The sequence below is a fragment of the Ambystoma mexicanum genome, chromosome 4q (assembly GCF_040938575.1).
Source record: "Ambystoma mexicanum isolate Mex_15411 chromosome 4q, UKY_AmexF1_1, whole genome shotgun sequence".
In the NCBI taxonomy this organism is placed as follows: domain Eukaryota; kingdom Metazoa; phylum Chordata; class Amphibia; order Caudata; family Ambystomatidae; genus Ambystoma; species Ambystoma mexicanum.
In genome coordinates this window covers 1,302,066,055-1,302,077,474 of record NC_090928.1, presented here as the reverse complement: position 1 = coordinate 1,302,077,474, position 11,420 = coordinate 1,302,066,055, and the positions used below count along the sequence as shown (strand labels likewise).

General features: G+C 50.2%; 1 protein-coding gene across 2 annotated transcripts in view; it reads left to right on the top strand.

The window, feature by feature from the left end:
* The first annotated feature begins 1,192 nt into the window (after window positions 1-1,192).
* Window positions 1,193-11,420, top strand: part of LOC138468406 (zinc finger protein 268-like) — a 716,891-nt gene continuing 706,663 nt past the window's right edge. Inside the window, exon 1 of one of the 2 annotated variants that reach the window (XM_069608960.1) lies at window positions 1,193-1,277. The gene's annotated coding sequence lies outside the window, so the exon portion shown is untranslated. Of the gene's footprint in view, window positions 1,278-1,451; window positions 1,522-11,420 lie in introns of those variants that run through there. The other variant, XM_069608959.1, reaches the window with a different exon arrangement.

The window sequence follows — 11,420 nt, the reverse complement described above, 5'->3', positions numbered from 1 at the left end:
CCTCTTGCCGCCAGAGACCAGCCTATTGCCGCCAGAGTCCAGCCTATTGCAGCCAGAGCCCAGCCTATTGCAGCCAGAGCCCAGCCTCTTACCGCCAGAGCCCAGCTTCTTGCCGCCTGAGCCCAGCCTTTTGCTGCCAGAGACCATCCTCTTGCTGCCTGAGCCCAGCCTCTTGCCGCCTGAGCCAAGGCTCTTGCCGCCAGAGCCCAGCCTCTTGCCGTCAAAGCCCAGCCTTTTGCCACCAGATCCCAGCCTCTTGACGCCAGAGACCAGCCTCTTGCCGCCAGAGACCAGCCTATTGCCGCCAGAGTCCAGCCTATTGCAGCCAGAGCCCAGCCTATTGCAGCCAGAGCCCAGCCTCTTACCGCCAGAGCCCAGCTTCTTGCCGCCTGAGCCCAGCCTTTTGCTGCCAGAGACCATCCTCTTGCCGCCAGAGCCCAGCCTCTTGCCGTCAAAGCCCAGCCTTTTGCCACCTGAGCCCAGCCTATTACCAACATTACAGAAGATAGGTGAAGATTTTATTTCACTATTAAAACAAATAAGGCAGCTTGAATTGCTATATGTTTTACAACATTAAAAGCAAAAATAGCAGCAATAAGACTTGAAACGAAAGACAAAATAGTCAATTCTTCTAAAACAATCCCCCAGAAATAAAACCTGGAAATAAGTCCAAATCAATCCAAAGACAATCTAAAAGTGGATTTTTTTTTTGCTTGGCGACAGGGCCCTAATGGCCTAGGGCAGGTCAGAGCATAGCAGTGCTGTAGTGACAGGTGCCTCATGTCAGAGCACACTCTGGTGTAGCATTTATAGTTCCTATCTGTACCGATAGTGGAATACAGTTATGTCATTTAGTATTATATGGGACATGAGTCTTCCAATAGCTACAGTTGGAATGACAGGATGGGAGAACCTTACTGAAAGGATGTGACCTATTTAGCTCTTGCCTTTTCCACTTGCCCTGTAACTAAGAATAAACGTACTCATTTTCATATACCTAAGTCTCCAGTGCTTTACCGGATTCCTGATGACTTCCAACCATCTTCCTTCCAATACTACAAATGGTGAGTGCTGTCCCTGGTGAGTGCTGTTGCATGCTCCCGGCAGCGTCTGGTAAGTAGTGTCTCGTGCTCTGGGCAGACACTCTTACCACTGCTCTGGGCAGCCTCTGGAGAGTAGTGTCTCAAGTTTTGTGTAAACAACAATCAGCAGCAAGCCGATACGGAGGGAAATCCTAGCAGCTTGCAGATGAGGAGGGATATCCTAGCAGCTTGAAGGTAAGGCGGGATATCCTAGCAACTTGCAGATGAGGAGGGATATCCTAGCAGCTTGCAGGTAAGGCGGGATATCCTAGCAGCTTGCAGATGAGGAGGGATATCCTAGTAGCTTCTAGATGAGGAGGGAAATCCTAGCAGCTTGCAGATGAGGAGGGAGATGAGGAGGGATATCCTAGCAGCTTGCAGATGAGGAGGGATATCCTAGCAGCTTGCAGATGAGGAGGGATATCCTAGCAGCTTGAAGGTAAGGCGGGATATCCTAGCAACTTGCAGATGAGGAGGGATATCCTAGCAGCTTGCAGGTAAGGCGGGATATCCTAGCAGCTTACAGATGAGGAGGGATATCCTAGTAGCTTCTAGATGAGGAGGGAAATCCTAGCAGCTTGCAGATGAGGAGGGATATCCTAGCAGCTTGCAGATGAGGACGGATATCCTAGCAGCTTGCAGGTAAGGCGGGATATCCTAGCAGCTTGCAGATGAGGAGGGATATCCTAGCAGCTTGCAGGTAAGGCGGGATATCCTAGCAGCTTGCAGATGAGGAGGGATATCCTAGCAGCTTGCAGGTAAGGAGGGATATCCTAGCAGCTTGCAGATGAGGAGGGATATCCTAGCAGCTTGCAGGTAAGGCGGGACATCCTAGCATCTTTTAGATGAGGAGGGATATCCTAGTAGCTTCTAGATGAGTAGGGATATCCTAGCAGCTTGCAGGTAAGGAGGGATATCCCAGCAAGATGCAGGTTACGGAGGGATATCCCAGCAGCTTGCAGATGAGGAGGGATATCCTAGCAGCTTGCAGGTAAGGAGGGATATCCCAGCAGCATGTAGGTAAGGAGAGGCATCCCAGCAAGATGCAGGTTAAGGAGGGATATCCCAGCAGCATGCGGATACGGAGGGATATCCCAGCAGCTTGCAGGCAAGGGGAAGTATATCCAGTAACATTCGCATTAAGTGAAAGACATCCCAGCATGCAGCAGGCATCCAGCGCAGCACGCAGATAAGGCATGCCAACTTGTCACAGTGGGCTCGAGGGTCATTTGGGTGTGGACCCCCCTCCTTGCTTACAATTTTCCTAATTACCATAGTCTGTCCCCCCCAACATCCCCCCGGACACCAACCACTGTGCGCCCGGCACTTGCATGAAATTCACACTGAGGGCACAGTTCACTTGGGTTTAGCTTTTAATAGTGCATTTGCCCAGAGACAGTTGGCATTGCCTGATTGGCCACTAGCTGGCCAGGCGGGCGCTTCTTTGTCATATGCAGTGGAAGTCTGCACTGAACTGTGCTTTTGAGGCGCCCTGGAGCCTGTGCGATAGACATTGCGGTGGGAAGGTGAAGCCAGCAAGAGGTGGGGAATATCCCCGGTGCAAGAGAGCAATCAGCGCTGGAGAGTAGTGTGGATTGCTTTGCCATGCCTTGTGATTCACAAAGGGCGCATGCATTGATAAACGCTTTGTGAATCAGACCCTTGGTGCTTAGCATGAATGTCTTTCCTGACACATGAAATCATCGTTTAGAGCAAAGCCGGTTATCAGGACTCACACACGGCCAGTTTGCAAGCAATGGTCTGTCCTGTGCCCCGGAGCTGCAGCAAGACATACTCCTGGCCACGGCTGCCAGGAGGCTTGATGTAAAACGCGAGGTCGCAGAATCATTTTGGGGATGAGCAGATCGCCAGGGGAAGAAAGGCTCAACATGCCATCATCTAAGTGACCCAATTACAGTCTACAGCCTGCCCTGCTCATGGGTTTCCAGACAGCTTTGCGGCCTCAAGGGCTTGAGCCTTTATTAGGATCACACCCAATAGTCGCGGGGGGCTATAAGGAGAGATATCCCAGCAGCTTGCAGATAAGGAGAGATATGCCAGCAACATGCAGATAAGGAGAGATATCCCAGCAACATGCAGATAAGGAGAGATATCCCAGCAGCTTGCAGATAAGGAGAGATATCCCAGCAACATGCAGATAAGGAGAGATATGTCACATCAGGTGAAAGGCATCCCAGCATGCACCAGGCATCCAGGGTAGCACGCAGATAAGGAGAGATATCCCAGCAACATGCAGATAAGGAGAGATATCCCAGCAACATGCAGATAAGGAGAGATATCCCAGCAACATGCAGATAAGGAGAGATATGTCACATCAGGTCAAAGGCATCCCAGCATGCACCAGGCATCCAGGGTAGCAGGCAGATAAGGAGAGATATCCCAGCAGCATGCAGATAAGCAGAGATATCCCAGCAACATGCAGATAAGGAGAGATGTCCCAGCAACATGCAGATAAGGAGAGATATGTCACATCAGGTCAAAGGCATCCCAGCATGCACCAGGCATCCAGGGTAGCACGCAGATAAGGAGAGATATCCCAGCAGCATGCAGATAAGCAGAGATATCCCAGCAACATGCAGATAAGGAGAGATATCCCAGCAACATGCAGATAAGGAGAGATATGTCACATCAGGTCAAAGGCATCCCAGCATGCACCAGGCATCCAGGGTAGCACACAGATAAGGAGAGATATCCCAGCAGCATGCAGATAAGCAGAGATATCCCAGCAACATGCAGATAAGGAGAGATATCCCAGCAACATGCAGATAAGGAGAGATATGTCACATCAGGACAAAGGCATCCCAGCATGCACCAGGCATCCAGGGTAGCACACAGATAAGGAGAGATGTCCCAGCAGCATGTAGCTAAGGAGAGATATCCCAGAAGCATGTAGGTAAGGAGAAATATCCCAGCAGCATTTAGGTAAGGAGAGATATCCCAGCAGCCTGTAGGTAAGGAGAGGGATAATCAGAAGTAGTCACATCTGGTGAAAGGCATCCCAGCATGCACCAGGCATGCAGGGTAGCTTGCAGATCAGGAGAGATATCCCAGCAGCAAGCAGATAAGGAGAGATATCCCAGCAGCATTTAGGTAAGGAGTGGGATATCCAGAAGTAGTCACATCAGGTGAAAGGCATCCAGGGTAGCTCGCAGATCAGGAATGATATCCCAGCAGCTTGCAGGTAAGGAGGGATATCTCAGCAGCATGCAGATAAGGAGAGGGATATCCAGAAGTAGTCACATCAGGTGAAAGGCATCCCAGCATGCACCAGGCATCCAGGGTAGCTCGCAGATCAGGAGAGATATCCCAGCAGCATTTAGGTAAGGAGAGATATTCCAGCAGCCTGCAGATAAGGAGAGATATCCCAGCAACATGTAGGTAAGGAAAGATACCCCAGCAGCATGTAGGTAAGGAGTGGAATATCCAGAAGTAGTCACATCTGGTGAAAGGCATCCCAGCATGCACCAGGCATGCAGGGTAGCTTGCAGATCAGGAGAGATATCCCAGCAGCATGCAGATTAGGAGAGATATCCCAGCAGCCTGCAGATAAGGAGAGATATCCCAGCAACATGTAGGTAAGGAGAGATATCCCAGAAGCATGCAGATAAGGAGAGACATCCCAGCAGCATGTAGTTAAGGAGAGGGATTCCAGCAGCATTTAGGTAAGGGGAGGGATATCCAGAAGTAGTCACATCAGGTGAAAGGCATCCAGGGTAGCTCGCAGATCAGGAGAGATATCCCAGCATCATGTAGCTAAGGAGAGGGATATCCAGAAGTAGTCACATCAGGTGAAAGGCACCCCAGCATGCACCAGGCATCCAGGGTAGCACGCAGATAAGGAGAGATACCCCAGCAGCATGTAGGTAAGGAGAGGGATATCCAGAAGTAGTCACATCAGGTGAAAGGCATCCCAGCATGCACCAGGCATCCAGGGTAGCACGCAGATAAGGAGAGATATCCCAGCAGCTTGCAGGTAAGGAGGGATATCTCAGCAGCTTGCAGATGAGGAGAGATAACCCAGCAGCATTTAGGTAAGGAGTGGGATATCCAGAAGTAGTCACATCAGGTGAAAGGCATCCAGGGTAGCTCGCAGATCAGGAGAGATATCCCAGCAGCTTGCAGGTAAGGAGGGATATCTCAGCAGCTTGCAGATGAGGAGAGATACCCCAGCAGCATTTAGGTAAGAAGTGGGATATCCAGAAGTAGTCACATCAGGTGAAAGGCATCCCAGCATGCACCAGGCTTCCAGGGTAGCTCGCAGATCAGGAGAGATATCCCAGCAGCATGTAGGTTAGGAGAGGGATATCCAGAAGTAGTCACATCAGGTGAAAGGCATCCCAGCATGCACCAGGCATCCAGGATAGCTTGCAGATCAGGAGAGATATCCCAGCAGCATTTAGGTAAGGAGAGATATCCCAGCAGCCTGCAGATAAGGAGAGATATCCCAGCAACATGTAGGTAAGAAGAGATATCCCAGCAGCATGCAGATAAGGAGAGATATCCCAGCAACATGTAGGTAAGAAGAGATACCCCAGCAGCATGTAGGTAAGGAGAGGGATATCTCGAAGAAGTCACATAAGGTGAAAGGCCTCCCAGCATGCACCAGGCATCCAGGGTAGCACACAGATAAGGAGAGATATTCCAGCAGCATGCAGATGAGGAGAGATAACCCAGCAGCATTTAGGTAAGGAGTGGGATATCCAGAAGTAGTCACATCAGGTGAAAGGCATCCAGGGCAGCTCGCAGATCAGGAGAGATATCCCAGAAGCTTGCAGGTAAGGAGGGATATCTCAGCAGCTTGCAGATGAGGAGAGATACCCCAGCAGCATTTAGGTAAGGAGTGGGATATCCAGAAGTAGTCACATCAGGTGAAAGGCATCCCAGCATGCACCAGGCATCCAGGGTAGCTCGCAGATCAGGAGAGATATCCCAGCAGCATGTAGGTAAGGAGAGGGATATCCAGAAGTAGTCACATCAGGTGAAAGGCATCCCAGCATGCACCAGGCATCCAGGGTAGCTCGCAGATCAGGAGAGATATCCCAGCAGCATTTAGGTAAGGAGCGATATCCCAGCAGCCTGCAGATAAGGAGAGATATCCCAGCAGCATGTAGGTAAGGAGAGATATCCCGGCAGCATTTAGGTAAGGATAGATATCCCAGCAGCATGCAGATAAGGAGAGATATCCCAGCAGCATGTAGGTAAGGAGAGATATCCCAGCAGCATGCAGATAAGGAGAGATATCCCAGCAGCCTGCAGATAAGGAGAGATATCCCAGCAGCATGTAGGTAAGGAGAGATATCCCGGCAGCATGTAGGTAAGGAGAGATATCCCAGCAGCATGCAGATAAGGAGAGATATCCCAGCAGCATGCAGAGAAGGAGAGATATCCCAGCAGCATGTAGGTAAGGAGAGATATCCCAGCAGCATGTAGGTAAGGAGAGCGATATCCAGAAGTAGTCGCATCAGGTGAAAGGCATCCCAGCATGCACCAGGCATCCAGCGTAGCTCGCAGATAAGGAGAGATATCCCAGCAGCATGCAGATAAGGAGAGATATCCCAGCAGCATGCAGAGAAGGAGAGATATCCCAGCAGCATGTAGGTAAGGAGAGATATCCCAGCAGCATGTAGGTAAGGAGAGCGATATCCAGAAGTAGTCGCATCAGGTGAAAGGCATCCCAGCATGCACCAGGCATCCAGCGTAGCTCGCAGATAAGGAGAGATATCCCAGCAGCATGTAGGTAAGGAGAGATATCCCAGCAGCATTTAGGTAAGGAGAGATATCCCAGCAGCCTGCAGATAAGGAGAGATATCCCAGCAGCATTCAGAGAAGGAGAGATATCCCAGCAGCATGTAGGTAAGGAGAGGGATATCCAGAAGTAGTCACATCAGGTGAAAGGCATCCCAGCATGCACCAGGCATCCAGGGTAGCACGCAGATAAGGAGAGATATCCCAGCAGCATGTAGGTAAGGAGAGATATCCCAGCAGCATTTAGGTAAGGAGAGATATCCCAGCAGCCTGCAGATAAGGAGAGATATCCCAGCAGCATTCAGAGAAGGAGAGATATCCCAGCAGCATGTAGGTAAGGAGAGGGATATCCAGAAGTAGTCACATCAGGTGAAAGGCATCCAGGGTAGCTCGCAGATCAGGAGAGATATCCCAGCTGCATGTAGGTAAGGAGAGATACCCCAGCAGCATTTAGGTAAGGAGTAGGATATCCAGAAGTAGTCACATCAGGTGAAAGGCATCCAGGGTAGCTCACAGATCAGGAGAGATATCCCAGCAGCATGCAGGTAAGGAGGGATATCTCAGCAGCTTGCAGATGAGGAGAGATACCCCAGCAGCATTTAGGTAAGGAGTGGGATATCCAGAAGTAGTAACATCAGGTGAAAGGCATCCAGGGTAGCACGCAGATAAGGAGAGATATCCCAGCAGCATGCAGATAAGGAGAGATATCCCAGCAGCATGTAGGTAAGGAGAGGGATACCCAGAAGTAGTCACATCAGGTGAAAGGCATCCAGGGTAGCTCACAGATCAGGAGAGATACCCCAGCAGCATTTAGGTAAGGAGTGGGATATCCAGAAGTAGTCACATCAGGTGAAAGGCATCCCAGCATGCACCAGGCATCCAGGGTAGCACGCAGATAAGGAGAGATATCCCAGCAGCATGCAGATAAGGAGAGATACCCCAGCAGCATTTACGTTAGGAGTAGGATATCCAGAAGTAGTCACATCAGGTGAAAGGCATCCAGGGTAGCTCACAGATCAGGAGACATATCCCAGCAGCTTGCAGGTAAGGAGGGATATCTCATCAGCTTGCAGATGAGGAGAGGGATATCCAGAAGTAGTCACATCAGGTGAAAGGCATCCCAGAATGCACCAGGCATCCAGGGCAGCACGCAGATAAGGAGAGATATCCCAGCAACATGTAGGTAAGGAGAGATATCCCAGCAGCATGCAGATAAGGAGAGATATCCCAGCAGCATTTAGGTAAGGTGAAGGATATCCAGAAGTAGTCACATCAGGTGAAAGGCATCCCAGCATGCACCAGGCATCCAGGGTAGCACACAGATAAGGAGAAATATCCCAGCAGCATGTAGGTAAGGAGAGATATCCCAGCAGCATTTAGGTAAGGAGAGATATCCCAGCAGCATGCAGATAAGGAGAGATATCCCAGCAGCCTGCAGATAAGGAGAGATATCCCAGCAACATGTAGGTAAGGAGAGATATCCCTGCAGCCTGTAGTTAAGGAGAGGGATATCCAGAAGTAGTCACATCAGGTGAAAGGCATCCCAGCATGCACCAGGCATCCAGGGTAGCAGGCAGATAAGGAGAGATATCCCAGCAGCATGTAGGTAAGGAGAGGGATATCCAGAAGTAGTCACATCAGGTGAAAGGCATCCCAGCATGCACCAGGCATCCAGGGTAGCACACAGATAAGGAGAGATATCCCAGCAGCATGCAGATAAGGAGAAATATCCCAGCAGCATGTAGGTAAGGAGAGATATCCCAGCAGCATTTAGGTAAGGAGAGATATCCCAGCAGCATGCAGATAAGGAGAGATATCCCAGCAGCCTGCAGATAAGGAGAGATATCCCAGCAACATGTAGGTAAGGAGAGATATCCCTGCAGCCTGTAGGTAAGGAGAGGGATATCCAGAAGTAGTCACATCAGGTGAAAGGCATCCCAGCATGCACCAGGCATCCAGGGTAGCACGCAGATAAGGAGAGATATCCCAGCAGCATTTAGGTAAGGAGAAATATCCCAGCAACATTTAGGTAAGGAGAGATACCCCAGCAGCGTTTAGGTAAGGAGAGGGATATCCAGAAGTAGTCACATCAGGTGAAAGGCATCCAGGGTAGCTCGCAGATCAGGAGAGATATCCCAGCAGCATGCAGATAAGGAGAGATAACCCAGCAGCATTTAGGTAAGGAGTAGGATATCCAGAAGTAGTCACATCAGGTGAAAGGCATCCAGGGTAGCTCGCAGATCAGGAGAGATATCCCAGCAGCTTGCAGATAAGGAGAGGGATATCCAGAAGTAGTCACATCAGGTGAAAGGCATCCCAGCATGCACCAGGCATCCAGGGTAGCTCGCAGATCAGGAGAGATATCCCAGCAGCATGTAGGTTAGGAGAGGGATATCCAGAAGTAGTCACATCAGGTGAAAGGCATCCCAGCATGCACCAGGCATCCAGGGTAGCACGCAGATAAGGAGAGATATCCCAGCATCATGCAGATAAGGAGAGATATCTCAGCAGCTTGCAGATGAGGAGAGATACCCCAGCAACATGTAGATAATGAGAGATATCCCAGCAGCATGCAGAGAAGGAGAGATATCCCAGCAGCATGTAGATAATGAGAGATATCCCAGCAGCACGCAGATAAGGAGAGCTATCCCAGCAGCATGTAGGTAAGGAGAGGGATATCCAGAAGTAGTCACATCAGGTGAAAGGCATCCCAGCATGCACCAGGCATCCAGGATAGCTTGCAGATCAGGAGAGATATCCCAGCAGCATTTAGGTAAGGAGAAATATCCCAGCAGCCTGCAGATAAGGAGAGATATCCCAGCAACATGTAGGTAAGGAGAGGGATATCTCGAAGCAGTCACAATAGGTGAAAGGCCTCCCAGCATGCACCAGGCATCCAGGGTAGCACGCAGATAAGGAGAGATATCCCAGCAGCATGCAGATGAGGAGAGATAACCCAGCAGCATTTAGGTAAGGAGTGGGATATCCAGAAGTAGTCACATCAGGTGAAAGGCATCCAGGGTAGCTCGCAGATCAGGAGAGATATCCCAGCAGCTTGCAGGTAAGGAGGGATATCTCAGCAGCTTGCAGGTGAGGAGAGATACCCCAGCAGCATTTAGGTAAGGAGTGTGATATCCAGAAGTAGTAACATCAGGTGAAAGGCATCCCAGCATGCACCAGGCATCCAGGGTTGCTCGCAGATCAGGAGAGATATCCCAGCAGCATGTAGGTAAGGAGAGGCATATCCAGAAGTAGTCACATCAGGTGAAAGGCATCCCAGCATGCACCAGGCATCCAGGGCAGCACGCAGATAAGGAGAGATATCCCAGCAGCATGCAGATAAGGAGAAATATCCCAGCAGCATGTAGGTAAGGAGAGATACCCCAGCAGCATTTACGTAAGGAGTAGGATATCCAGAAGTAGTCACATCAGGTGAAAGGCATCCAGGGTAGCTCACAGATCAGGAGAGATATCCCAGCAGCTTGCAGGTAAGGAGAGATACCCCAGCAGCATTTACGTAAGGAGTAGGATATCCAGAAGTAGTCACATCAGGTGAAAGGCATCCAGGGTAGCTCACAGATCAGGAGACATATCCCAGCAGCTTGCAGGTAAGGAGGGATATCTCATCAGCTTGCAGATGAGGAGAGGGATATCCAGAAGTAGTCACATCAGGTGAAAGGCATCCCAGAATGCACCAGGCATCCAGGGCAGCACGCAGATAAGGAGAGATATCCCACCAGCATGTAGGTAAGGAGAGATATCCCAGCAGCATGCAGATAAGGAGAGATAACCCAGCAGCATTTAGGTAAGGAGAGGGATATCCAGAAGTAGTCACATCAGGTGAAAGGCACCCCAGCATGCACCAGGCATCCAGGGTAGCACACAGATAAGGAGAGATATCCCAGCAGCATGCAGATAAGGAGAAATATCCCAGCAGCATGTAGGTAAGGAGAGATATCCCAGCAGCATTTAGGTAAGGAGAGATATCCCAGCAGCATGCAGATAAGGAGAGATATCCCAGCAGCCTGCAAATAAGGAGAGATATCCCAGCAACATGTAGGTAAGGAGAGATATCCCAGCAGCATGCAGATAAGGAGAGATATCCAGAAGTAGTCACATCAGGTGAAAGGCATCCCAGCATGCACCAGGCATCCAGGGTAGCACGCAGATAAGGAGAGATACCCCAGCAGCATGTAGGTAAGGAGAGGGATATCCAGAAGTAGTCACATCAGGTGAAAGGCATCCCAGCATGCACCAGGCATCCAGGGTAGCACGCAGATCAGGAGAGATATCCCAGCAGCATTTAGGTAAGGAGAAATATCCCAGCAACATTTAGGTAAGGAGAGATACCCCAGCAGCGTTTAGGTAAGGAGAGGGATATCCAGAAGTAGTCACATCAGGTGAAAGGCATCCAGGGTAGCTCGCAGATCAGGAGAGATATCCCAGCAGCATGCAGATCAGGAGAGATATCCCAGCAGCATGCAGATAAGGAGAAATATCCCAGCAGCATTTAGGTAAGTAGAGGGATCCCAGCAGCATTTAGGTAAGGAGAGGGATCCCAGCAGCATTTAG